The sequence below is a fragment of the Chiloscyllium plagiosum genome, unplaced genomic scaffold, assembly GCF_037043375.1.
Source record: "Chiloscyllium plagiosum isolate Xiang-an unplaced genomic scaffold, Cpla_swu_hap1 HiC_scaffold_43, whole genome shotgun sequence".
NCBI classification, from domain to species: domain Eukaryota; kingdom Metazoa; phylum Chordata; class Chondrichthyes; order Orectolobiformes; family Hemiscylliidae; genus Chiloscyllium; species Chiloscyllium plagiosum.
The window spans coordinates 21,901,492-21,927,065 of record NW_028270181.1 but is presented as its reverse complement, the minus strand read 5'-3'; the positions used below and the strand labels follow the sequence as shown (position 1 = coordinate 21,927,065).

The following is a 25,574-nucleotide window of genomic DNA, read 5'->3' as shown; positions in this document are numbered from 1 at the left end:
TGGTACAAGAAGGGTATGGAAGATCCTGCTCGGGGTTTGTGGTGGGTTGAGGTGGGGGAGGGGTTGGGAATGTCAGAAGTAAGAGTGGAGAGTGGCTTCAGAGGGAAAACCCCCTGCCACCACCAAGTCCTTAACTCAATCAGGCTCATCAAGGGAAACCACTCCCTCAGCTCTCAAAAAAGGTGAATATCTGTTGCAAGGAGGCAGCAATCATACACCAGACATGACGACAAATCTGCCTGCTGCTGGGCTAATCCCAGTGACAGGCTGAGGACCTCCAGTGGTCCTTAGTTGACTACTCAGGGGCCTGATTTTGGGGCAGCATGGGATGGTTCACCAGCGGACTTCCTGCCCATAACTTAGTCATAACAGTTGGGAGGGGGATGTGGGGTTTATGTAGGCCACCATCCCAATTAATTAAATGCCCTTCCAGCCTTCAAGCTCACCTGGGCTGGGAGTAGAAAATCCCATCCTGTGTTGTAAGGATGTGCAGGTTCAGTGGATTGGCCACACTAAAATTACCCATACTGTCTAGGGATGTGCAGTTTAGGTGGATTAGCCACACTAAAATTACCCATACTGTCTAGGCATGTGCAGGTTAGGTGGATTTTCCCCACTAAAATTACCCATACTGTCTAGGGATGTGCAGGTTAGGTGGATTGACCATGCGAAATGCAGGGTTACTGGGATTAGGTAGGGGGGGTGGATCTGGGTGGGATGCTTTTCAGAAGATCGGTGTTGGCCGAATGGCCTGCTTCCATGTTGTAGGGATTCTATGATTCCAAGTAAATATGAGCCTGACAGCGCAAAATAGAGGTATTTTACCTTCAACTTACTTAGCTTAAAGCTAGCCTTAGCAGTTTGACCACCATTACTGGAATGGAAACTCCTTCACAAGGCAGCCTAGGGCCTGCTTGGAGTGCTATCTCTCAAACCCCTCCCCCCAGCTGACCTGATAGGAGGATGCCTTCAAACAGCAACACAGGGATCTGAAGAATGGCTGGAACATTCCAGCTGACCTTTGGAAATAGGCTTTTGAGTGCCTCAGTTGGCTGTCCCTAAAGTTTGTTGAAGGTTGGCCATTCTGCACCCCATTCCACTTCTGGCATAATATCCTGATGGAGCGATGGAACTGAGGGCCTGGATTCCTGCTTGGTGATATCGACATCTGCAACCCCCCCTTCTGTCTGCCCACACCCTGATCATATCTACATCTGCCCTCCCCACCATATGCCCATGCCCTGGTCATATCTACATCTGTCCCTGTAAGCCTACGCCCTGGTCATTGGTCCATCTGTGCCCCTGTGTGCCCATGCCCTAGTCATAACTACATCTGTCCCCATGTGCCCACATCCTGGTCATATCTACATCTGTGCCCCAGAGTACCCATGTCCTGGTCATCTGTGCCTTTCTGTGTCCACACCCAACAAGGCTTAGAAACTCGCCCCTAAGACCTCCAAGAGTGAAAGCTTCCATCAGCTCCAATCAATTGTCCACTGGTTGCAGTCTGAAGACATCTCAAGGGTGAGCTACATGTATAGTGAGGAACTACTGAAAGCAGCTCCCAGATTTCTCCATTACCATGCTCAGCAGCTGTTTGTTTTAATGGCAAAATGTCACAGCCAATGTAAAATCAAACGACTATTCAGAAACTAATACAACATTGAGGAAGTAAAATAATCCAGTCAGCATCTGTAGAAAGAGAAAAAGAAGTTACTGATACCACAGAGGTGTAACATTCATGAGGTCAGAAACTGGAGTACTACCGTTAGATTATAACCTGCCATTTCACTTTACTGACCAGATGTACAATTCCAGTATTTTCTGTTTTGTTTCTAATTTGCAGTTTTCGCTTACATCTTGTGCATGGCTAGGCTTTCTGGCACAACAGTGAGCAGCTGACTTCTCAGAGGGATTGGGAATTGAGTTAGGGATGTGGATCGAACCCACACAGAGGGTGTCCAATCTAAATACTGTTATAAAGACTTAGAAAGGAAAGTTGAGGTCATAGAGATGTACAGCTTGGAAACAGACCCTTATGTCCAACATGTCCAGGCCGACCAGCTATTCTAACCTAATCTAGTCTCACTTGCCAGTAACTGGATCATATCCCTCTAAACCTTTCCTATTTATATACCCACCCAGATGCCTCTTAAATGCTGCAATTGTACCAGCCTCCACCACTGCCTCTGGCAGCTCATTCCATACACATACCACCCTCTGCGTGAAAAAGTTGACCCTTTAGTCTCTTTTATATCTTTCCCCTCTCACCCTAAACCTATGCCCTCTAGTTCTGGATTCCCCCACCCCAGGGAAAGACTTTATCTACTTATCCTATCCATGCCCCTCATGATTTTATAAACCTCTAGAAAGTCACCCCTAAGCCTCCGACACTCCAGGGAATATAGCCCCAGTCTATTCAGCCTCTCCCTATAGCTCAAATCCTGGCAACATCCTTGTACATCTTTTCTGAACCCATTCAAGTTTCATAAAATTCCTTCCGATAAGAAGTAGACCAGAATTGCATACAATATCCCAAAAGTGGCCTAACCAACATCCTGTACAGCTGCAACATGACCTTCCAACTTCTATGCACAATACTCTGACCAATAAAGGAAAGCATACCAAATGCCTTCATCACTATCCTATCTACCTGCAACTCTGCTTTCAAGGAACTATGTACCTGCACTCCAAGGTCTCTTTGTTCAGCAGCACTCCCTAGGATCTTACCATTAAGTGTATAAGTCCTGCTAAGATTTGCTTTTCCAAAATGCAGCACCTCACATTTATATAAATTAAACTCCATCTGCACTCCTCAGCCCATTGGCTCACCTGGTCAAGATCCTGTTGTCCTTTGAGGTAACCTTCTTCGCTGTCCACTACACCTCCAGTTTTGGTGTTATCTGCAAACTTACTAACTATACCTCCTATGCTCATATCCAAATCACTTATATAAATGAAGTGTTTCCCTGAGAAGGAAATGAGCAGTGAACATGACATATAAATAGAGACTGGATTAGTTAGGACTATATTCACTGGTCGTTAGCTGGCCGCAACTAGCTACAAAAAGACATGACCCTCTCTCACTAGTATCCTCACATACAGATGACGAAGGACACCACTTTGACTGGGATAACATATCTATCCTAGGACAAGCCAAACAAAGACACGCACGAAAATTCCTAGAAGCATGGCATTCCAACTGGAACTCTATCAACAAACACATTGAGTTAGACCCCATTTACCAAATCCTGAGAAAAGAAACAGGAAGTGACTTCAAAATAGGAAATAACATCACCACAAGAAATGACATTACCAACCCAAAGAAACCCATACATATAAATAGAAAGCAGGAATTTTCAGCATTACTTCACCTGAGGCCCACTAAATATGTTATGTAGTAGGGTAACGAAACGTCTGGAAATGAACCTTTCAGCTCAGCAAGCAAACCTACATCCAATAGAACCAAGGTCTTGGGAAGAGAATTCTAGATTTCTGCTGTCCTTTTCATGATAAAGTGCTTCCCGAATTCACTCAAACGTAAGCAAGCTCTAATAGAACATAGAACATAGAACATAGAACAATACAGCACAGAACAGGCCCTTCGGCCCACGATGTTGTGCCGAACTTCTAACCTAGATTAAGTACCCATCCATGTACCTATCCAAATGCCGCTTAAAGGTCGCCAATGATTCCGACTCCACCACTCCCACGGGCAGCGCATTCCATGCCCCCACCACTCTCTGGGTAAAGAACCCACCCCTGACATCTCCCCTATACCTTCCACCCTTCACCTTAAATTTATGTCCCCTTGTAACACTCTGTTGTACCTGGGGAAAAAGTTTCTGACTGTCTACTCTATCTATTCCTCTGATCATCTTATAAACCTCTATCAAGTCACCCCTCATCCTTCGCCGTTCCAACGAGAAAAGGCCGAGAACTCTCAACCTATCCTCGTACGACTTCCTCTCCATTCCAGGCAACATCCTGGTAAATCTTCTCTGCACCCTCTCCAAAGCTTCCACATCTTTCCTATAGTGAGGCGACCAGAACTGCACACAGTACTCCAACTGTGGCCTAACCAAAGTCCTGTACAGCTGCAACATCACTTCACGACTCTTGAATTCAATCCCTCTGCTAATGAACGATAATACTCCATAGGCCTTCTTACAAACTCTATCCACCTGAGTGGCAACCTTCAAAGATCTATGTACATAGACCCCAAGATCCCTCTGTTCCTCCACCTGACTAAGAACCCTACCATTAATCCTGTATTCCGCATTCTTATTTGTTCTTCCAAAATGGACAACCTCACACTTGGCAGGGTTGAACTCCATCTGCCACTCCTCTGCCACTAATCTTCAAACTTTCTCATCTCATTCACAATCCTCCCACCAGAGGAAGTAGGTTCTCTGCATTCACTCACTTGAATCCTTAGCACCTCAATCAGATCGCGCCCTCTCTCCTTGAATCTTCTGATATTGAAAAATATTCATCCAAAAATCGTATATACATGTTTTTAAATCAATTTAATGGCTGTTAGGAAAATGTTGCATTCAGGAAACAAGAGCCAGCCTTTCACAAGGAACTATTTTCAGTTTTCATTATGGTTCAGAGAGTGAATAAGACAAAGAGCACAATTATTTATGTCATATTATGTCTCTTAAAGGTATAGTGACCATGAGGCATACTCATGATATCATCACTGTACCATAACATGTGAGCTCATAGTACAAAGATCTCAGATCAGATCACTAAACTTGGAACACTTGAAGTATGAGAACTAGGAGAAAGTGAGCACTGCAGATGCTGGAGATCAGAGTCGCAGAGTGTGGTGCTGGAAAAGCACAGCCGGTCTGGCAGCATTCGAGGGGAGGAGCATCAACTTGGGCCATATCCCATGAAACCCTTCCTGTTCATATACCCATCCAGATGCTTCTTAAATGTTGTAAGTATACCAGCGTCCACTACTTCCTCTGACAGCTCATTCCATTCACGTACCACCCTCTGTGTGAAAAACTTGCCCCTTAAGTCCCTTCATATCTTTCCCCTCTCACCCTAAACTTATGCCCTCAAAACCTGATGAAGAGCTTATGCTCAAACTATCGGATGCTCCTCGAATGCTCCCTGGCCAGCTATGCTTTTCCATCACCACACACTCTTCGACCCACTTGAAGTATGGAACACTACTCGAGACATTTTCTTCTATTGCAGCTGAATAGCCCAGGCACCGGTATGCCTGTGAATATATTGTCTGCTGGCTGCAATAAACATCTTTAAGATTTTTCAATACCACTTTATTCGTGCCCAGTTTCATAAATTATGATAGGTAGCATAAGCATTGCCACATCAAGTAAAATATCCTGCTGGAACAAACCCCATATCAACATATTTCAATAACAAGGGCCCCAGATAGGTCCTAGCATCCAGTGAGTGAGGTGATGTCAGCTTGGCTGGACTGTCAGTATAGATTCTGCACTTGCCCTCAGTTCACCGGGCAGGAGAAGGAATAGTCAGCTGTGTCTTCTTGGAGTGACCATCTGGCTGGAGTATAGTGAGAAGCTGGTGGGATGGGATACAGTGTGTATTTGTGAGTATGGAAAGATCATTGTTTTAAGAGACACGGCATATAACTCGAGTGTGGAGAGTTAGGGACTTGGATGGCATATAGTGTCCGTGAACAGTTTTGAGCGGGGTGAGATACAGTTTGTGTGCGTGAGGATGAGGAGTTGAGCGGGGTGGAGTGTGACAAGTTGGACAGAGCACAGTTTATGCATGCATGTTTGCAGGTCTTTATCTAAATTTGACTGATAACAGTGAAGTATCCAGTGGTTGAGCAGTTTGCTACCTCCGGGTTGAATCTAGGTCAGGTGGATAAAGGTACTGGAGAACAGTCAGTATTTGCACAATCAAATCCGAATACAATGCAACGTCTTATGTGGAGAAGCAGGAAACGTAGGTTCACAGAATTCACATCAGTGGATACTGTATGGGGGATGACATGATTCTCTTGTTGAAATATATTTTGTCCTTCAATGTGTTAAAAATAAATCAATGGAAAGAGACATAGCTGTTTTTCACTCAATTGCTTTGCTTAAGTGCCAGGGGTTGACCATAAAGGCAATGGTGTATTTAACAAGCAAATCTATACTTCAACAGGCAGCTTTCAAGCAACAAAATAAAGTCTTTTCAGCAAGTCATTTGAGAAATTGTCTAGAAAATTGACTCATGCTTTAGAAATACACCTGATCTCAAATTTAAACAAGGTCTTCTAATTCACCAGCTTTAACTATTCCTGCTATGTATTGTCAGTGCTGTGGTTTTTCATCTTCACCTACCTTCAAACATCAACTTATTTTACCTACTTTCAGATGCTGAGAAGCCTTGTGTGTACTGTTAGCATTTTCCGATTTTATTTCATATTTCTAACATCGGCATGCCCAGTTAAGTTTCACAAAACCCAAACAGCAGAACCAATATAGAATCACTTGATCACAGAGGCCATTCAGCCAATCATTTATCTGCCAGCTCTCAGGATGAGAAATACACCTAATGACAGTTTCCTGTGGTCTCCCAGTAACCTGCATTGAAATAAAAGTCTAATACATCTTTGGGAGTCTCAACTGAATCTGTTCTCCCACACTCTCAGACTGCATCGAATCATTCATTGCATGAAAAGCTTATCTCAATATCACTTTTGCTTCTTTTTCCAATTACTTTAAATCTCAAACTTTTCACAAGTGGCAACAATATTCCGTTATCTACTCTGACCCATGAATTTGAATACTTCGATCAGATCTCTTCTCAGTCTTCTCTTCTCTAGGGTAAAGTGTTCTAACTTCTCCAACCCATCTTCCTAACAGAAGTTCTTCACCCTTGTAACTATTCTTTGGAATCTTGCTTCCACTCATGCCAATTTCTTCACAACCTTCCAAAAGTGTGACACCCAGAACTGGGCAGCATGGTGGCTCAGTGGTTAGCAATCTGCCTCACAACGCCAGGGACCCAGGTTTAACTCTAGCCTTAGGTGACAGTCTGTGTGGAGTTTGCAAGTTCTCCCTGTGTCTGCATGGGTTTCCTCCAGGTGCTCCAGTTTCCTCCTACAGTCCAAAGGTGTGTAGTTCAGGTGAATTGGCCATGCTAAATTGTCCATAGTGTCAGGGATGTGTAGGTAAGGTGCTTTAGTTAGCGGTAAATGTAGAGTAATAGGGGAATGGGTCTGGGTGGGATACTCTTTGGAAGGTCGGTGTGAACTTGCTGGGCCAAATGGCCTGTTTCCACACTGTAGGGATTCTATGATTCTAAGAACTGATTTCAATACTTCAGCTGAGGCTGAACTAGCCTTATACAAGTTCAACATGACCTCTATCCTGTTGTAATCTGTACATCTCCTAAAGTCACACTTTATTAACCATCATCTCAGCCTCTTAGAACATAGAACATTACAGTGCAGTACAGGCCCTTCAGCCCGCGATCTTGTGCCAACCTGTCATACTAATCTGAAGCTCACCCCACCTACACTATTCCATGTACGTTCATTTGCCTGTCCAGTGATGACTTAAATGCACTTAAACTTGGTGAATCTACTACCAATGCAGGCAAAGCATTCCATACCCTTACCATTCTCTTCTATCAATTGTAATGCCTTTTGCATATAAACACCCAGATCCAACTGTACTATTATATTGTCTGTCTCTAGTAAGCTTGTTATGAGGAATGTGATGTTAGAGCATTTTCCTTCCCTCCTGGTCCCAATATTCATCCTGGCCACACAGTCACATTGCAGTCTGGGTCATCGCTTTGGCACCGATGCCAGTTTGCTGTTTGTCACACAGAATTCAGCAACACACAGGCCAGATTCTTGATTGATTGGTTGATTCAAAAATTGTTTGAACAGAAGCTCGGAATAAGTCAGGCTTCAAAGCCAGGTTTCCAGGTTGGAGCCTAATCCAGACCAAGTAGCATTCCAGCCTCACAATTCAACACAGCTGCCTTTGTGCAAAGCTTATCCCCCAGCGTGATACTGTTTCATGGTGAATTCAAAACCCCAATTCACTCTGAGGATTAAACATTGAGGGGAGTGCAAATGGGAGATTACAAAACATGCACCCTGATGTACCCCCACCAACTCCCCATGTGCAAACTTTCCTCTTACAGACCCTATCATTCAGGCAGACATTCGCAATCTCGAGCCAAAGCTGATACAATAGACTCTGCCCCCTTTGTGTACTGTCATTGTCAGCTTGACCCTCCATGCATAATATACAGAGTTTAGCAGGACTCTGGTTTGAATCGGCTGTTTTCAAACCAATCTTCCAGCCATATAGCCTTCACGGTTCAGAGAGACTATGTCTTATTTGCAAACGTTAAGAAAACACGTACAAGGAACACACGATTCTTCAAATAGAGGGGAGGAGGAGGAGAAAGGAAAGTTGTACCTGAGTTTCCAGCGGTGTGCGATATCCCCCGGGATGGAGTGGAAATCCGACTTTAATCCTGATTGAGCGAGGTGCCCAGTCAGCTCTGGGTGTGTGCAGGGTAACTAGGAGCTGGGAGCCAGGTGAAATTCCACCAGGCGCGTTTCATCCTGACCGTTTACTCCGTGCAGAAATCCCCACACGACCTCAAGCAAAAAAAAAACCCAGTTATCCCCAGCCTCCCTCTTGCAATCTTCTAACTTTTGTGTGTTTGAAGTGAGCCTCCGTGGAGAGCTATTTCCCCCGCAGTGTGGGCAGCCCGTTCCCCTCCATGGGAATCTCGGGCAGGCACCGCCTCTGTCCCTGGGATTGGGGAGAGGGGGAGTGGAGAATCAGCAGAAACCAAGGAGATGGGACGCTAAGCGCACCAATAAGACGAGGCGGAGCTTGGGCAGAGATCAGGGAGCGTGGCTCCAAATTTACCGAGCGGATGGGTTTGAGGGCAGACAGCACACACAGTCTCTCAAAGTTTCACAGGACAAGGGGCAGCGTTGCTTCTGTCTGAACAGTGCCGACCTTTTTTGAATGTTACACACAAACACACACTCTCTGTACCACCTCACTTAAAACATAAGACCACACATAGGCCACTGATTCTGCTCTGTCTTTTTAAAAATATATATTTTATTTTTTAAAAAAACTTTTGCATTGTCACAAACGCAGTTCGGTTCTGTACACTGGTATACACTAAGGAAACAAACAAACACTAGAGTTTGACTCTATCCAACAAACAAACCCGAAGGGTAGTAAATTACTGCAGGTGCTGGAATCTGCACTGAAAATAACTAGTGCTGGATATCACAGTGGGTCATGCAGCATCAATGGAGAATGAGCAAGCTAGGGTTTAGATTCTAGATAACTCTGAACTTGACCTGTTAGCTTGCTCTCTCTCCATGGATGCTGCCTGACGTGGCTCTGAATTAGATTACTTACAGTGTGGAAACAGGCCCTTCGGCCCAACAAGTCCACACCGACCCGCCGAAGCGCAACCCACCCATACCCCTACATTTACCCCTTACCTAACACTGCGGGCAATTTAGCATGGCCAATTCACCTGACCATGCACATCTTTGGACTGTGGGAAGAAACCGGAGCACCCGGAGGAAACCCACGCAGACACGGGGAGAACGTGCAAACTCCACACAGTCAGTCGCCTGAGGCGGGAATTGAACCCGGGTCTCTGGCGCTGTGAGGCAGCAGTGCTAACCACTGTGACACCGTGCTGCCCACACGGATATTCAGCCTTTTTTTTCGCAAACAAACTAAAGGCATCTTTTACACATACAAGACTATATTGTCATATATTTGAGGCAATAGGAGGGTCCAATAACTGAACAGACCCCCATTTACCTTCAGCAGGAAGACCTCAGATGGTAGCCTTTCCCCACTGTGCTTTGGTGGTAGCTGCCCCAGGCTTTAGTATGTCCCTCAGCACATAGTCCTGGACCTTGGAATGTGCCAGGCTGCAAAACTCAGTCAGGGTCAACTCCTTGCTCTGGAAGACCAACAGGTTTCAGGCAGACCAAACAGCGCCTTTCACCAAGTTGATGGTCCTCCAGGAGCGATTGATATTTGTCTCGTTGTGTGTCCCGGGAAACAGACTATAGAGCACGGAGTCCCACATCACGGAACTGCTTGGGATGAATCTTGCTAAAAACCACTTCCTTTCCACACAGACACACTCTGCATGATGGCTCTTGTGGTCTTTAGGCAAAGGAGTAGTCATTCAGCCCATCAAATCTGCTCTGCCTTTCAATGAGACAATGGCTGATCCAATAATCCTCAGTTCCACTTTCCTGCCTCTTCCTATAGCCCAAAGATCATAATGCTACCTGTTAATGTTGTGTTAATTGCACTGTGGAGGAATAAAAACATGTGGGGTGTTGACTGATTAACTGTCCAAAACCTATGATTTTGATTAATCTCTGTCTATCTCAACACTGAGTATACTTAACAGCTCAGCCTCCACAGCTCTCATAGTGAAGAATTCCACTGATTCATTACCTACAGAGAGAAAACATTTCTCCTTTTACCTGTCTTAAATAGGTCACTCCTTATTCTAAGATTTTACCCTTTGGTTCTAGATTCTCCCACAACAATCTCTCCGGATCTACCTCATCAAGTCCCCTAATGAACTTTGTATCTTTTAATAAGTTCACCTCTCATTCTCCTAAATTCCAATGAGTACAGGCCCAACCTACTCAACCTCCCCACATAAGGCAGTTCTTCCAGGAGAACGTCAACTCTGCCGACTGTCTAACCGTCTTCCGCAGTTATGTTCGTACCTGGGTGTCCTCGGAGGGGGAGCACGTGGTGTCCACCAATGCTCTCGATGCTTTTAGAAGGAGGTGGACACTGTTGCAGTGCTTTATTTCCCCTCCAACTCCATTTTGATTTAGTCCCTACTGCTCTCCTCACCCTGCACCCCACCCCACCCCAATCTTTGACAGATTGCAATGGCCTTAATGGACTTTGCTTCTCAATACACAATTGGAAACACAGTTGTTTATATTGCTGGTGGTTGCTAGTTGTAAAGAAAGCAAAAAAAAAGACATGGTGATTTTGGTGGTTGGAAGATACTGAGTTGTGTGTGATAACACTCCTGGGTAGAAAAGAAATGAAAAAAGAAGAATAAAGAAAAAAAAAGACAGTTCCTCCATAACTAGCATCAACCTAATGACCTTCTCCTGGACTGCCTCCAATGCTAGTATATTGTTCCTTACATAAGGGGCCCTTAGATAAGGGTACGCTGGTAGGGTCCCAACCTCTGTGTAAGAGGTCCTTTTCCAAGCTAACATCAGTTCTGAGGAAGGGTCATCCGAAACATTAACTCTGACTTCTCTCCACAGATGTTGTCAGACCCTGCTGAGCTTTTCCAGCAATTTCTGTTTTTGTTTCTGTGTAAGAAGGTCTGGGTTCAAGTTCCACATGCCCCAAACATATATGACCAGACTGGTTGAAAATATCTGGACTCAATGCATGGCTGTTGCTTATCTATTCCTTCCTCACATTCTGAATGTCCCAGTAATACTTGAACTTAGGGGCTGCCTTTCACAAGAGCGTTGTTCATTGGCCTGATAATCTGATATTCAGTTTGCAGGGAAAATCATAATGCTACCAGTTAATGTTTTGTTAATTGCATTGTTGAGATTAATAATAAATTGGTGTGTGTTATTGATTGATTAATTGTGAAGTCTCATTCATTGAGAAAGTTCAAGACACAGATCAGAACGTTTCTAGATATTAAAGATATCAGTGTATATGGGATAATGCCAGTAATTGACATTGAGGTGAATGGGTTAGAGTGGTGCTGGAAAAGCACAGCAGGTCAGGCAGCATCCGAGGAGCAGGAAAATTGACGTTTCGGGCAAAAGCCCTTCATCAGGAATTTATGTAACGTTGAGGTGAATGGGCTAGAATCAGGAGCAGGATCCAGGCCAGAATGGCATACTCTTGGTCCAGTTGCCTATGTACTGCTGTGTAATATTTCAGAAAATGGATTAAAACTAGATCATTGAAACACACCCCTCTCTGGAGGCATTTGTTACCTACCTTGGCTGAGTGGAATTGATCTTCAGAGGGCAGTTAATATTCAACAATATTTTTATTCATGAGATATGGGTATTGCTGGCTGAACATCCGATGTGATGGATTTGGGGCACATACATAAACAGATTTCTATCTCTGGAGGACTTTAGCGAACTCGGTTGGGTTTGTATGGTAACTGTTATTGGGTAGAAAGTGAGGACTGCAGATGCTGGAGATCAGAGCTGAAAATGTGTTGCTGGAAAAGCGCAGCAGGTCAGGTAGCATCCAGGGAACAGGAGAATCGACGTTTCGGGCATAAGCCTTCCTGAAGAAGGGCTTATGCCCGAAACGTCGATTCTCCTGTTTCCTGGATGCTGCCTGACCTGCTGCGCTTTTCCAGCAACACATTTTCAGCAACTGTTATTGGGTGACAATTAAACTATCCTTTATTTGCAGTTGTTTTTAATGGAACTGAAATTTCACCAATTGTCATGGTGGGATTTGAACCCATACCCATAGACCATTAGCCGTGGATTCTGAACTACTAGCCTGTTGATATTGCCACTACACCATTGCTTGCCCCTTTATTACTGTAGCTATTAAAGAGGCAATTGGATACAATAGGTTACATTCTAACTCTGGATGGCTTTTGACAAACCAATGGAACTAAAGTTAATTTCACTTCTTTAAAGGAAGTTCTGAAGCCAGTCTCGTTTCCAATTTAATGTTTATTTCCTAAGTCATTGAAAGCCTCAGATGTAGAATATTGTCACAGCCTTCTAAAAATTCAAGATAATTCCATCTATGCAAAAGCTGCTATATGCTTGTTAAGAATGTAAAGTCAGTACAGTCCTGCTTCCTCATTAGAGAGAGAGAGAGACAGCTGATGGTGGTTTAACCTGAGGGTTACTATGCATCAAGTGAGGGGAGAAGTTGAGGCCAGTGTGTTAATCTCAGCTGGCGTGGGAATTGAACCTGGGCTGCTGGTATCACTTTAATTGCAAATCAGCTAAACAGGCAACTGAGCTGAGCTCCAATCTACACGATCAATTACTTCCACAAAGGAGTTCTCTGGATTCAGGAGACATGGCCATTCGACATAAGGGTATCTTGATCTAGAGAGAATTCCTGAATTAGGTAGCAATATTGATTGTTGTTAGTTATTTAAAACACAATGGTCATCATTACCTGAAAGAAGATTCTCCATCTAAATAGTGGTTTGGGGGGGCAACACAGTGGCTCAGTGGTTAGCACTGCTGCTTCACAGCACCAGGGATCTGGGTTCCATTATATCCTTGGGTAACTGCATGTGTGGAGTTTGCATGTTCTCCCTGTGTCTGGGGTTGATCTGTTTTCCTTCAACAGCCCAAAGATGTACAATTTAGATGAATTGACTGTACTACGTTGTCCATAGTGTCCAGGGATGTATGGGCTAGCCATGGGAAACGTAAGGTTATGGGTACAGAGAGAAAGTCTGGATGGGATGCTGTGTAGAGGGCCAGTGTGGACTAAATGGGCTGAATAGCCTGCTTCCATGCATTAGGGATTCTTTGAAAGAGAACCAGTCCCTTCATTAATGGCCTATGGAGTATTTGAAAGTCATTATTGGATTATGAGCTCTGATGTAATTATTACTATCAGTACTGTTTTCACGATTTTCCAATTTAATTTATTGTTGATTATGATCTGGATGTAAAAACATAGCTTTCACACATACACACATTGTACAAAGATGGTGGCCTAAAGGCAGGTATCATTAGGCTCATAATCCAAAAGCCCAGGTTAATTCTCTGAGGCGAATCCTGCCATCAGCAGTTGGTGGAATTCATTAATAATATTTGGAATTGAAAACTAGCTTCAGTAATAATCGTCATTAGCTATCATTGATTGTTGTTTCAAAACCCATCTGGTTTACTGATGTGCTTCAGGGAAGGAAATCTGCCTTCCTTACCTGACCTGGCCTCCAATGACTACAGACTCTCAGCAATATGGTTGACTCTTAACTCTCCTTTAAAATGACCCAGCAAGCCATTCATTTTAAGGGCAACTAGGGAAGGGAAATAACTGTTGACCTTCTCAATAATGCACAGATCCCATAAAAGAGTAGGCTTTCCCAGGCCTGCGTGGCGGCATTACTACCTCACAACGCCACGGTCCCGGGTTTGATTCCTGCCTTGGGTGACTGTCTGTGTGGAGCTTACACATTCTCCCTGGGTCTGTGCGGGTTTCCTCCCACAGTCCAAAGATGCGCAGTTTAGGTGAATTGGCCATGCTAAATTGCCCCGTAGTGTTCAGGGATATACCTGGATAAAGGTATAGTTACAGGGATAGGGTGGGGGATGCGTCTTCAGAGGGTCAGTGTGGACTTGTTGGGCTGAATGGTCTGTTACCACACTGCAGAAATTCTATCATTCTTTTCAAAATTCTGTACGCTGAGATAGCTAAGCTGAGGAAAGGTAATCGTTAGGAACAGATAGATTGCCAAAAAGAGTGCACAGGAGCCTCATTTTCCATAAAGTCAGCCCGCATCAGATAGGACAGTTGCAATGATTATCAATGTCAAGTGATGTTGTTCCAGTGTTAGAGAAAATGGGGAGGAATCTGTGTGCTAGTCATCACTTGTGCTGAAAAGTAGAAATTATTTCAACAATCAAAAGTGCTTAAGAAATCAATACAATCAATCTGACCTGAAAATGTTAAGTCCTGTTTTGGGAATCATGTTCACTTGGTCTGTTAAAGTCCATGATCTGACTCAGGAGGCTTATGGAATTAATATCGATTAAAAGCTCATTTTAGTCCTAGCCCTCCTCATTTCTTTGCTACCACATTTGAAAAGTGGTAATGTCACCTGGGCAGTGATCCAGGGGCTAAGTTAATGTTTTGGTGACCCCAGTTCAAATCCCACCACGACAACATGGTGGAATTTAAATTCAGTTAATATGTTCTGGAGTTGTCACCTAGTTTCATGAATTGTGATTATAAACTGTAACTGATTGTCGCATAAACTTCGCTGTCTCACCGATGTCACATGTATATGCGACTCCAGATCCACAACAATGAGGGCAATAAGGGAAAGGCCACTTAGAACTGAGGTGAGTGCAGTGATTGCAATACGTTCAGCCAGGTGGCTCTCATAGATGAGTTCCTTATTTGGTGCTGTTAATCTGATTCAATCAGGGAGCCCAGGCTGACAGATAAGAACAAGAGTGACGTTCGACAAGGTTCCCCATGGGAGACTGGTCAGCAATGTTAGGTCTCACGGAATACAGGGAGAACTAGCCATTTTGATACAGAACTGGCTCAAAGGTAGAAGACAGAGGGTGGTGGTGGAGGGTTGTTTTTCAGGCTGGACTCCTGTGACCAGTGGAGTGCCACAAGGATCGGTGCTGGGTCCTCTACTTTTTGTCATTTACATAAATGATTTGGTTGCGAGCATAAGAGGTACAGTTAGTAAGTTTGCAGATGACACCAAAATTGGAGGTGTAGTGGACAGCGAAGAGGGTTACCTCAGATTACAACAGGATCTGGGCCAGATGGGCCAATGGGCTGAGAAGTGACAGATGGAGTTTAATTCAGATAAATGCGAGGTTCTGCATTTTGGGAAAGCAAATCTTAGCAGGACTTATACATTTATACACTAGGGAGTGTTGCTGAACAAAGAGACCTTGGAGTGCAGGTTCATAGCTCCTTGAAAGCAGAGTCGCAGGTAGATAGGATGGTGAAGAAGGCATTTGGTGTGCTTTCCTTTATTGGTCAAAGTATTGAGTACAGGAGTTGGGAGGTCATGCTGCTGCTATACAGGACATTGGTTAGGCCACTGTTGGAATATTGCACGCAATTCTGGTCTCTTTCCTATCGGAAAGATGTTGTGAAACTTGAAAGGGTTCAGAAAAGATCTACATGGATGTTGTGAGGATTGGAGGATTTGAGTTATAGGGAGAGGCTGAACAAGCTGCGGCTGTTTTCCCTGGAGTGTCGGAGGCTGAGGGGTGACCTTACAGAAGTTTACAAAATTATGAGGGGCATGGATAGGGTAAATAGGCAAAGTCTTTTCCCTGGAGTCGGAGAGTCCAGAACTAGAGGGCATAAGTTCAGGGTGAGAGGGAAAAGATATAATAGAGACCTATGGGACAACCTTTTCACACAGAGGGTGGTACGAGTATGGAATGAGCTGCCAGAGGAAGTGGTGGGGGCTCGTACAATTGCAACATTTAAGAGGCATTTGAATGGGTATATGAATAGGAAGGGTTTGGAGGGATATGGGCCGGGTGCTGGCAGGTGGGACTAGATTGGGTTGGGATATCTGGTCGGCATGGACAGGTTGGACTGAAGGGTCTGTTGTTTCCATGCTGTACATCTCTATGGCTCTATTACTCTATGAGACAGCTGAATCAGTGTCAAGGATTTGTCACATGTAAATAAAGGGTGAACTTGGTGATGGGATTCTGACCTCTACGGAGTTATTTGAGTGAGAACGAAAATTTGTCACTCGGAGAGTTGTAAATCTTTGGAATTCTCTTCCCCAGAGGGATGTGAAGCAGAGTCATTGGATGCGTTCAAGAAAGAGATCAATAGATTTCGAGACATTAAAGACATCAAGAGTTTTGGGAATAAAGTGGTAAAATGACAATATGGTTGAAAATCATCCATGGTCAACATGACAGATTGAATAGGCTTGTTGGGCTTTGTTCAGTATTCCTGCTTTGAGTTTTGATCTTTCTGAAGTGTTAATTCTGAAGGGTTCTTGGAAATGGCTTAACAGTTCCATGCAGTTCCAGTAAAATTAGGGATGAACAATAAATATTGGTCTAGCCAATGACACCCACAATCCATAGCTGACTAAAAATAAATTTGCAGACCATGAGAGCTCTTCTTTATCTGCAGTGAGAAACTTATGAGACAGTGAGAAATATATACCATCATCGCACTAACCTAAAGGATGGGCCAAACAAGCATGATCTGATTAGTATATTACAAAGAATCTCCTTAACAGAGGCAGGTTACATCATTTGAAAGTAATCGACTAATATTTGTGCATTTAGCTGACTTAGATCACTGCTGTTGTGACCTGGAAACAATTTCAAAAATAACCCGGATAAATACAAGAAGGGGATAAATAACTATGAGGGAAAATGTCAGAGAGTGGATAACTTGGATAGCTTTTTAAAAAAGACGTGGTAGGCCAAATGTTCTCCTTCTGGGCAGTAACTCTCTCCGGCCCTTTGATTGATTGTAGTTCCCTAGTGAATTGTTCCAATCAAAATTATTTATTGGTACCCCCTTTTTATATGAGAACCCATGCACGCTGTGTACTTGAAACGTAGAGGTGAGTAACAACAACCACTTCTACTGTATTTATATAGCGCCTTTAACATCATATCCTTTCCCAAGATACTTTGCAGAAGTGATTTTAAACAAGATATGACAACAATCATATAAGGAGATATTAAGCAAGGTGGCCTATATTTTTGCTCACAAAGTAAGGTTTTAAGAATGGTTGTTTCAAGAGGAATGAGGGTTAGAGTAGCAGAGAGGTTGATGGGGGAAATTCAGGAGCTTGAGGCTTTGGTAGCTGAAGGCAGAGCCACCAATGGGTGGAGAGATTAAAATTGGGAGCACTCAGAAACTCAGAACAGCTTTTAGAGGGTTGACAGGGAATTAGTGTATTGGAAAAACTGGGAGGGACAAAACCCTGGCAGAATCTGAAAGCAAAAATGCACATTTAAAATTGAGGCATTGCTTAAAGAGATACAAATATGGCTAAACAAACAGAGGGATGATGGGTAAACATAAGTTGGTGGAGCCAAGGGGACCAGAGTTTTGAATGACTACAGTTTCTCGGAGGTGGGAGGCTGGCCAAGAATAGATGGGAGTAGTCAAAAGATATCAAAGATGTAAGAGGAGGTTTCAGCAGCAGATAGACTGAGGTTATGACAGTCTGTTGCTAAGACGATGAAAATTGGCAGTTGTAGTCATGACCTGGATATGTAGTCAGAGGCTCATCTTGGGTCACATTTGACAACGATGTTGGGAACAGTCTAGTTCAACCTCAAACAGGTATCAGGGATGATGTGGAGGTGTGGTGTTGGACTGGGGTGGACAAGGTCAGAAATGTCACAACATCAGGTTGTAGTCCAACAGGTTTATCTGAAATCACAAGCTTTTGGAGCACTGCGAAGGAGCAGCACTCTGAAAGCTTGCGATTTCAAATAAACCTGCTGGACTATAATCTGGTATGAGGGAGAGGAATGGAGTTGATGGTTCATGACTTCATAAGATATAGGAGCAGAATTAGGCCATTCGGCCCATTGAGTCTGCTCCACCATTCTATCATGGCTGATATGCTCCTCACCTCTATTTTCCTGCTTTTTCCCCATATCCTTCAACCCATTCCCAATTAAAAATTGTCTAACTCCTCCTTAAATTTACTCCTGTCCCAGCATCGACTGTACTTTGGGGTAGCAAATTCCACAGACTCACAACCTTCTGGTTCACTCTCTTCAACTCTGTTTTCAATCTGTTCCCCTTTATCCTAAGACTATGACTTCTCGTCCTGGAGTGCCTCACAAGAGGAAACCTCCACTCCGCATCTATTTTGTCCACATCTTTTATTGATTTGAATACCTCTATTTGATCTCCCCTCATGCTTCTAAATTCCAGAGCGTATCGGCCTAAACTGTGAGGGAATAGAATTGGTGATAGGGACTTAGGGAATAAAAACAAAAACAGAAATTACTGGAAAACTTCGACGGCTGTGGTGAGAAAGCAGAATTAACATTTCAAGTCCAGCGACCCTTCTTCAGAATACCGGACCCAAAATATTAACTGTTTCCTCTCCACAGATGCTGCAAGACCTGCTGCATTTCTCCAGCAATTTCTGTTTTTGTTTCTGATTTCCAGCATCCGCATTTTTTTTTAATGGTAAAGAACAGAAACCACAGTGAGAACATAATGTGGACAAACTCAATTAAAGTCGAAAAGTGTGGCACTGGGAAAGCACAGCGTCCGAGGAGCAGGAGAGTCGACATCTCGGGCATAAGCCCATCAGGATTCCTGATGAACGGCTTATGCCTGAAACGTCGACTCTCCTGCTCCTTGGATGCTGCCTGACCTGCTGCGCTTTCCCAGCGCCATACTCTCAACTCTGATCTCCAGCATCTGCAGTCCTCACTTTCTCCTAAATTCAATTCAGTACCTGTCAAATAATGATCGATTGATTACTCTAGTTTAAGGGAAAGGATCAACACTTTCTAAGCAAGCATTAAGTTCTGAAGGAATTATATTTCTGAAACCCTGCATGACACTTTTTATTTGCATGATTTGAATATAATTAGGGCCCTGCTGAGTAAAACTGGATTTATTTGCTGTGTTGGGAAATGAACAACTGAGCAGGATGTTTCACAATACAGAGATAATGTCCCTATCTCTGGGCCGGAAGCTCCAGGTTCAAATCTCATGTCAAGGCTTACTGTTCAGGGAAGGATTGCATGAAGTGATTCAGTGCATTGATAATAGGCTTGGGATTTCTGCCACCTCCTCCCCTCGTCCTCCAAAGGGGAAGAGATGTACTTGAACATAAATAACTGAACCCTGCTGCTGTCACCTCCATCCATTCTTTGTTTCTGTGATGTTGATGTGCTTTGAGAGATACCTTATCGAACCCATTGCTCCTGTTTCTGAAACATGTGTTGTCTTGGAAATGGGGATGACATTTGGAAAACCAGCCAAAATTCCGACAGTGGTTCTTGCAGCAGAGTTGCAGGAGCTTTGCTCTGCACGTATGCAGTATCGTTTTCTGTTTTAGTTTAAAATTTCCCCAGGTAAATAGTGCGGTGAGGAAGGCATATGGCGTACTGGCTTTTATTGGTAGAGGAATTGAGTTCCGGAGTCCTGAGGTCATGATGCAGTTGTATAAGACTCTGGTGCGGCCGCATCTGGAATATTGTGTGCAGTTTTGGTCGCCATACTATAGGAAGGATGTGGAGGCACTGGAAAGGGTGCAGAGGAGGTTTACCAGGATGTTGCCTGGTATGGAAGGAAGATCGTATGAGAAAAGACTGAGACACTTGGGGCTGTTTTCATTAGAGAAAAGAAGGTTTAGGGGTGACTTGATTGAGGTGTACAAGATGATTAGGGGGTTAGATAGGGTTGACAGTGTGAACCTTTTCCCGCGTATGGAGTCGGGTATTACAAGGGGGCATAGCTTTAAATTAAGGGGGGGTAGATATAGGACTGAAGTTAGGGGTAGGTTCTTCACTCAGCGAGTCGTAAGTTCATGGAATGCCCTGCCAGTAGCAGTGGTGGACTCTCCCTCTTTATGGGCATTTAAGCGGGCATTGGATAGGTATATGGAGGATAGTGGGTTAGTATAGGTTAGGTGGGCTTGGATCGGCGCAACATCGAGGGCCAAAGTGCCTGTACTGCGCTGTATTCTTCTATGTTCTATGTTCTATGTTCTAAAATAAGTTTTACTTAACAGAGTTGCAGCTGTATGAGATACTGGACAGCATTTACAGTTTGAATGCTAACAATGCTATATGAAGTAATGTAAATCTCCGAATGACATGGGTTGCAATTTAATTTAAAACATTCAGAACCTGATAAACAAAAATCAGTAGCCAGCTCAATGGTTACTATGGTGATTAGTAAAAAATGGGGGCTAAGATACATGACCATGTGTCTTTTGCAATAAGGTGATTTTGTTTGGGGGCAGAGTTTAAAATTGTTTTAAAATTCAATGCAACAATAACATCAGTGCAATTCCACTCAAAAGCAGGAGTATTCTACATTAATGTGAGTTACATTGCTTGATCTGTTTTCTAACTGCTCTTCTCAGTTTACACACCTAGCATCTGCCAATTTCGCCAGACACTCTCACAACTTTGCAAGTTCTCCAGCAACCCAGCAAGACAAAATGATTCTCCAGTTAGCTGAGACAGGTATATATACCTTTTGCAAGCCAGCCTCCATTTCTCAGGCACACAGCCAGCCTACCCAACCACCAATATAATAGACAGGAAGTGTGAACATATTTCTCTCCAGAGGTCATAATGCCACGTTGGCAGAGGTGAAACGGTCATGAAGTGCCCACCACTGAAGCGAGAACTAGTTTCTTTTTTGATACGTGGGCATCACTGGCTGGGCCAGCATTTATTGCCTGTGCCTAGTTGCCCTTGAGAAGGTGCTGTTGAGCTCCCTTCTTGAACCGCTGCAGTCCACGTGGTGTAGATAGACCCACAATGTCTTTAGGGAGGCAATTCCATACCACGTGCTTTTTTGAGGCCTCCCCATTGTCGACACTCTGTTCTGTCTACAAAGACAACAACTTGTTTTCACTTTGTTAATTAAACATTCCCAAACTGTTTCACAGGTGTTATATAGCACTGAGCCATATAAGGAGATACAGGAGCAGCTGACTAAATGCTTTGTCAAAGATGTAGAAGTGGAAGTCTCAGATACCCTCACATAGATGGGTTAACTGCAGGAAGGGTAAGAGAGGTCAGCACCTAGGGTAGGAGTCTTTTATGGATGTATCCATTTCAAACAGGTATGCTGTTTTGGAAAATGTAAGGGTGATGGATTCTCAGGGGAACGTAGCACGAACAACCAAGTTTCTGGTATTGAGACTGGCTCTAATGCAATGAGGGGTACGTCAGCTTCCAAGAGATCAATTGTGTTAGGGGATTCTGTAGTCAGAGGTACAGACAGACGTTTCTGTGGCCAGCAGAGAAAAAGCAGAATGGTGTGTTGTTTCCCTGGTGCCAGGATCAAGGACGTCTCAGAGCGGGTGCAGAATGTTCTCACGGGGGAGAGGGGCCAGCAGGAGGTCATTGTCCACATTGGAACCAACGACATTGGAAGGGAAAAGGTTGAGACTCTGAAGGGAGATTACAGAGAGTTAGGCAGAAATTTAAAAAGGATGTCCTCAAGGGTAGTAATATCTGGATTACTCCCAGTGCTACGAGCTAGTGAGGGCAGGAATAGGAGAATAGAGCAGATGAATGCATGGCTGAGGAGCTGGTGTATGGGAGAAGGATTCACATTTTTGGATCATTGAAATCTCTTTTGTACAAGAAGGATGGATTGCACCTAAATTGTAAGGGGACTAATATACTGGCAGGGACATTTGCTGGAACTGCTTGGGAGGATTTAAACTAGTAAGGTGGAGGGGTGGGACCCAGGGAGATAGTGAGGAAAGAGATCGGTCTGAGATGGGTACAGCTGAGAACAGAAGTGAGTCAAACAGTCAGGGCAGGCAGGGACAAGGTAGGACTAATAAATTAAACTGCATTTATTTCAATACAAGGGGCCTAACAAGAAAGGCAGATGAACTCTGGGCATGGTTAGGAACATGGGACTGGGATATCATAGCAATTACGGAAACATGACTCAGGGATGGGCAGGACTGGCAGCTTAATATTCCAGGATACAAATGCTACAGGAAGGACGGAAAGGGAGGCAAGAGAGGAGGGGGAGTGGCATTTTTGATAAGGGATAGCATTACAGCTGTGCTGAGGGAGGATATTCCTGGAAATATATCCAGGGAAGTAATTTGGGTGGAACTGAGAAATAAGAAAGGGATAATCACCTTATTGGGATTGTATAATAGACCCCCCAATAGTCAGAGGGGAATTGAGAAACAAACTTGTAAGGAGATCTCAGCTATCTGTAAGAATAATAGGGTAGTTATGGTAGGAGATTTTAATTTTCCAAACATCGACTGGGACTGCCATAGTGTTAAAGGGTTAGATGGAGAAGAATTTCTTAAGTGTGTACAAGACAATTTTCTGATTCAGTATGTGGATGTACCTACTAGAGAAGGTGCAAAACTTGACCTACTCTTGGGAAATAAGGCAGGGCAGGTGACTGAGGTGTCAGTGAGGGAGCACTTTGGGGCCAGCGACCATAATTCTGTTCGTTTTAAAATAGTGATGGAAAAGGATAGACCAAATCTAAAAGTTGAAGTTCTAAATTAGAAAAAGGCCAATTTTGACGGTATTAGGCAAGAACTTTCAAAAGCTGATTGGAGGCAGATGTTCACAGGTAAAGGGATGGCTGGGAAATGGGAAGCCTTCAGAAATGAGATAACAAGAATCCAGAAAAAGTATATTCCTGTCAGGGTGAAAGGGAAGGCTGGTAGGTATAGGGAATGCTGGATGACGAAAGAAATTGAGGCTTTGGTTTAGAAAAAAAAAGAAAGCATATGTCAGGTATGGACAGGATAGATCGAGCGAATCCTTAGAAGAGTATAAAGAAAGTAGGAGTATATTTAAGAGGGAAATCAGGAGGGCAAAACGGGGACATGAGATAGCTTTGGCAAATAGAATTAAGGAGAATCCACAGGGCTTTTACAAATATATTAAGGACAAAAGGGTAACTACGGCCCCTCAAAGAGCAGCAAGGCGGCCTTTGTGTTGAGCCACAGAAAATGGGGGAGATACTAAATGAATATTTTGCATCAGTATTTACTGTGGAAAAGGATATGGAAGATATAGACTGTAGGGAAATAGATGGTGACATCTTGCAAAATGTCCAGATTACAGAGGAGGAAGTGCTGGATGTCTTGAAATGGTTAAAGGTGGATAAATCCCCAGGACCTGATCAGGTGTACCCGAGAACTCTGTGGGAAGCTAGAGAAGTGATTGCTGGCCCTCTTGCTGAGATATTTGTATCATCGATAGTCACAGGTGAGGTGCCAGAAGACTGGAGGTTGGTAAACGTGATGCCACTGTTTAAGAAGAGTGGTAAAGACAAGCCAGGGAACTATAGACCGGTGAGCCTGACCTCAGTGGTGGGCAAGTTGTTGGAGGGAATCCTGAGGGACAGGATGTACGCGTATTTGGAAAGGCAAGGACTGATTCGGGATAGTCAACATGGCTTTGTGCGTGGGAAATCATGTCTCACAAACTTGATTGAGTTTTTTGAAGAAGTAACAAAGAAGATTGAAGAGGGCAGAGCAGTAGATGTGATCTATATGGACTTCAGTAAAGCGTTCGACAAGGTTCCCCATGGGAGACTGGTCAGCAATGTTAGGTCTCACGGAATACAGGGAGAACTAGCCATTTTGATACAGAACTGGCTCAAAGGTAGAAGACAGAGGGTGGTGGTGGAGGGTTGTTTTTCAGACTGGAGGCCTGTGACCAGTGGAGTGCCACAAGGATCGGTGCTGGGTCCTCTACTTTTTGTCATTTACATAAATGATTTGGATGCGAGCATAAGAGGTACAGTTAGTAAGTTTGCAGATGACACCAAAATTGGAGGTGTAATGGACAGTGAAGAGAGTTACCTCAGATTACAACAGGATCTGGATCAGATGGGCCAATGGGCTGAGAAGTGGCAGATGGAGTTTAATTTATATAAATGCGAGGTGCTGCATTTTGGGAAAGCAAATCTTAGCAGGACTTATACACTTAATGGTAAGGTCCTAGGACCTTGGAGTGCAGGTTCATAGCTCCTTGAAAGCAGAGTTGCAGGTAGATAGGATAGTGGAGAAGGCGTTTGGTATGCTTCCCTTTATTGGTCAGAGTATTGAGTACAGGAGTTGGGAGGTCATGTTGCAGCTGTACAGGACATTGGTTAGGCCACTGTTGGAATATTGCGTGCAATTCTGGTCTCCTTCCTATCAGAAAGATGTTGTGAAACTTGAAAGGGTTCAGAAAAGATTTACAAGGATGTTGCCAGGGTTGGAGGATCTGAGCTACGGGGAGAGGCTGAACAGGCTGGGACTGTTTTCCCTGAAGCGTCGGAGGCTGAGGGGTGACCTTATAGAGTTTTACAAAATTATGAGGGGCATGGATAGGATAAAGAGACAAAGTCTTTTCCCTGGGGTCGGGGAGTCCAGAACTAGAGGGCACAGGTTTAGGGTGAGAGGGGAAAGATATAAAAGAGACCTATGGGGCAACGTTTTCACGCAGAGGGTGGTATGTGTATGGAATGAGCTGCCAGAGGACGTGATGGAGGCTGATACAATTGCAACATTTAAGAGGCATTTGGATGGGTATATGAATAGGAAGGGTTTGGAGGGATATGGGCCGAGTACTGGCAGGTGGGACTAGATTGGGTTGGGATATCTGGTTGGCACGGACGGGTTGGACTGAAGGGTCTGTCTCCATGCTGTACATCTCTGTGACTCTATGACTCTATGACTGAGAGAAGGAAAGCGAGGTAGACAGGTGTCAGGACGTGGGAATTGTAGAACTTGGAACCTAGGCAACTGAAGCACAGCTACCAATGATGCAGCAATTACATGTTCGAATGCAAACAATTAGCCAGAATTACAGAAACCCAAATATCTCAAAGTGTTGTGGAGCTGGAGGTGATTTCAGAGAAAAAAGAAGATGTAATACTGTGGATGGATTTGTAAACATGGGTAATAATTGTGAAATCAAGATGTTGTCTAATCCATGGATAATGTGGGTAAGAGAGCAGAGCGATGATAGGAGAACAGGGCTTATTGTGTGCGGACATGGGCAGGAGTATTCAACAATCTCAAGTTTATAGAGAGGACAGTGTGGGAGACCAGCCAGGAGTGAATTGAAATAGTTAGGGACAGAGGTAACAAAGGCATGA

At 44.0% G+C, this 25,574-nt stretch overlaps 1 protein-coding gene across 11 annotated transcripts in view; it reads right to left on the bottom strand.

Moving 5' to 3' along the window:
* ptpn20 (protein tyrosine phosphatase non-receptor type 20) overlaps nt 1-8,742 on the bottom strand; it is a 440,815-nt gene extending 432,073 nt beyond the window's left edge. For 10 of the 11 annotated variants that reach the window (XM_087982468.1, XM_087982474.1, XM_087982476.1 and 7 more), the window contains exon 1: nt 8,439-8,742. The gene's annotated coding sequence lies outside the window, so the exon portion shown is untranslated. The remainder of the gene's footprint in view (nt 1-8,438) is intronic. The other variant, XM_087982478.1, reaches the window with a different exon arrangement.
* Nucleotides 8,743-25,574: the final 16,832 nt, after the last annotated feature.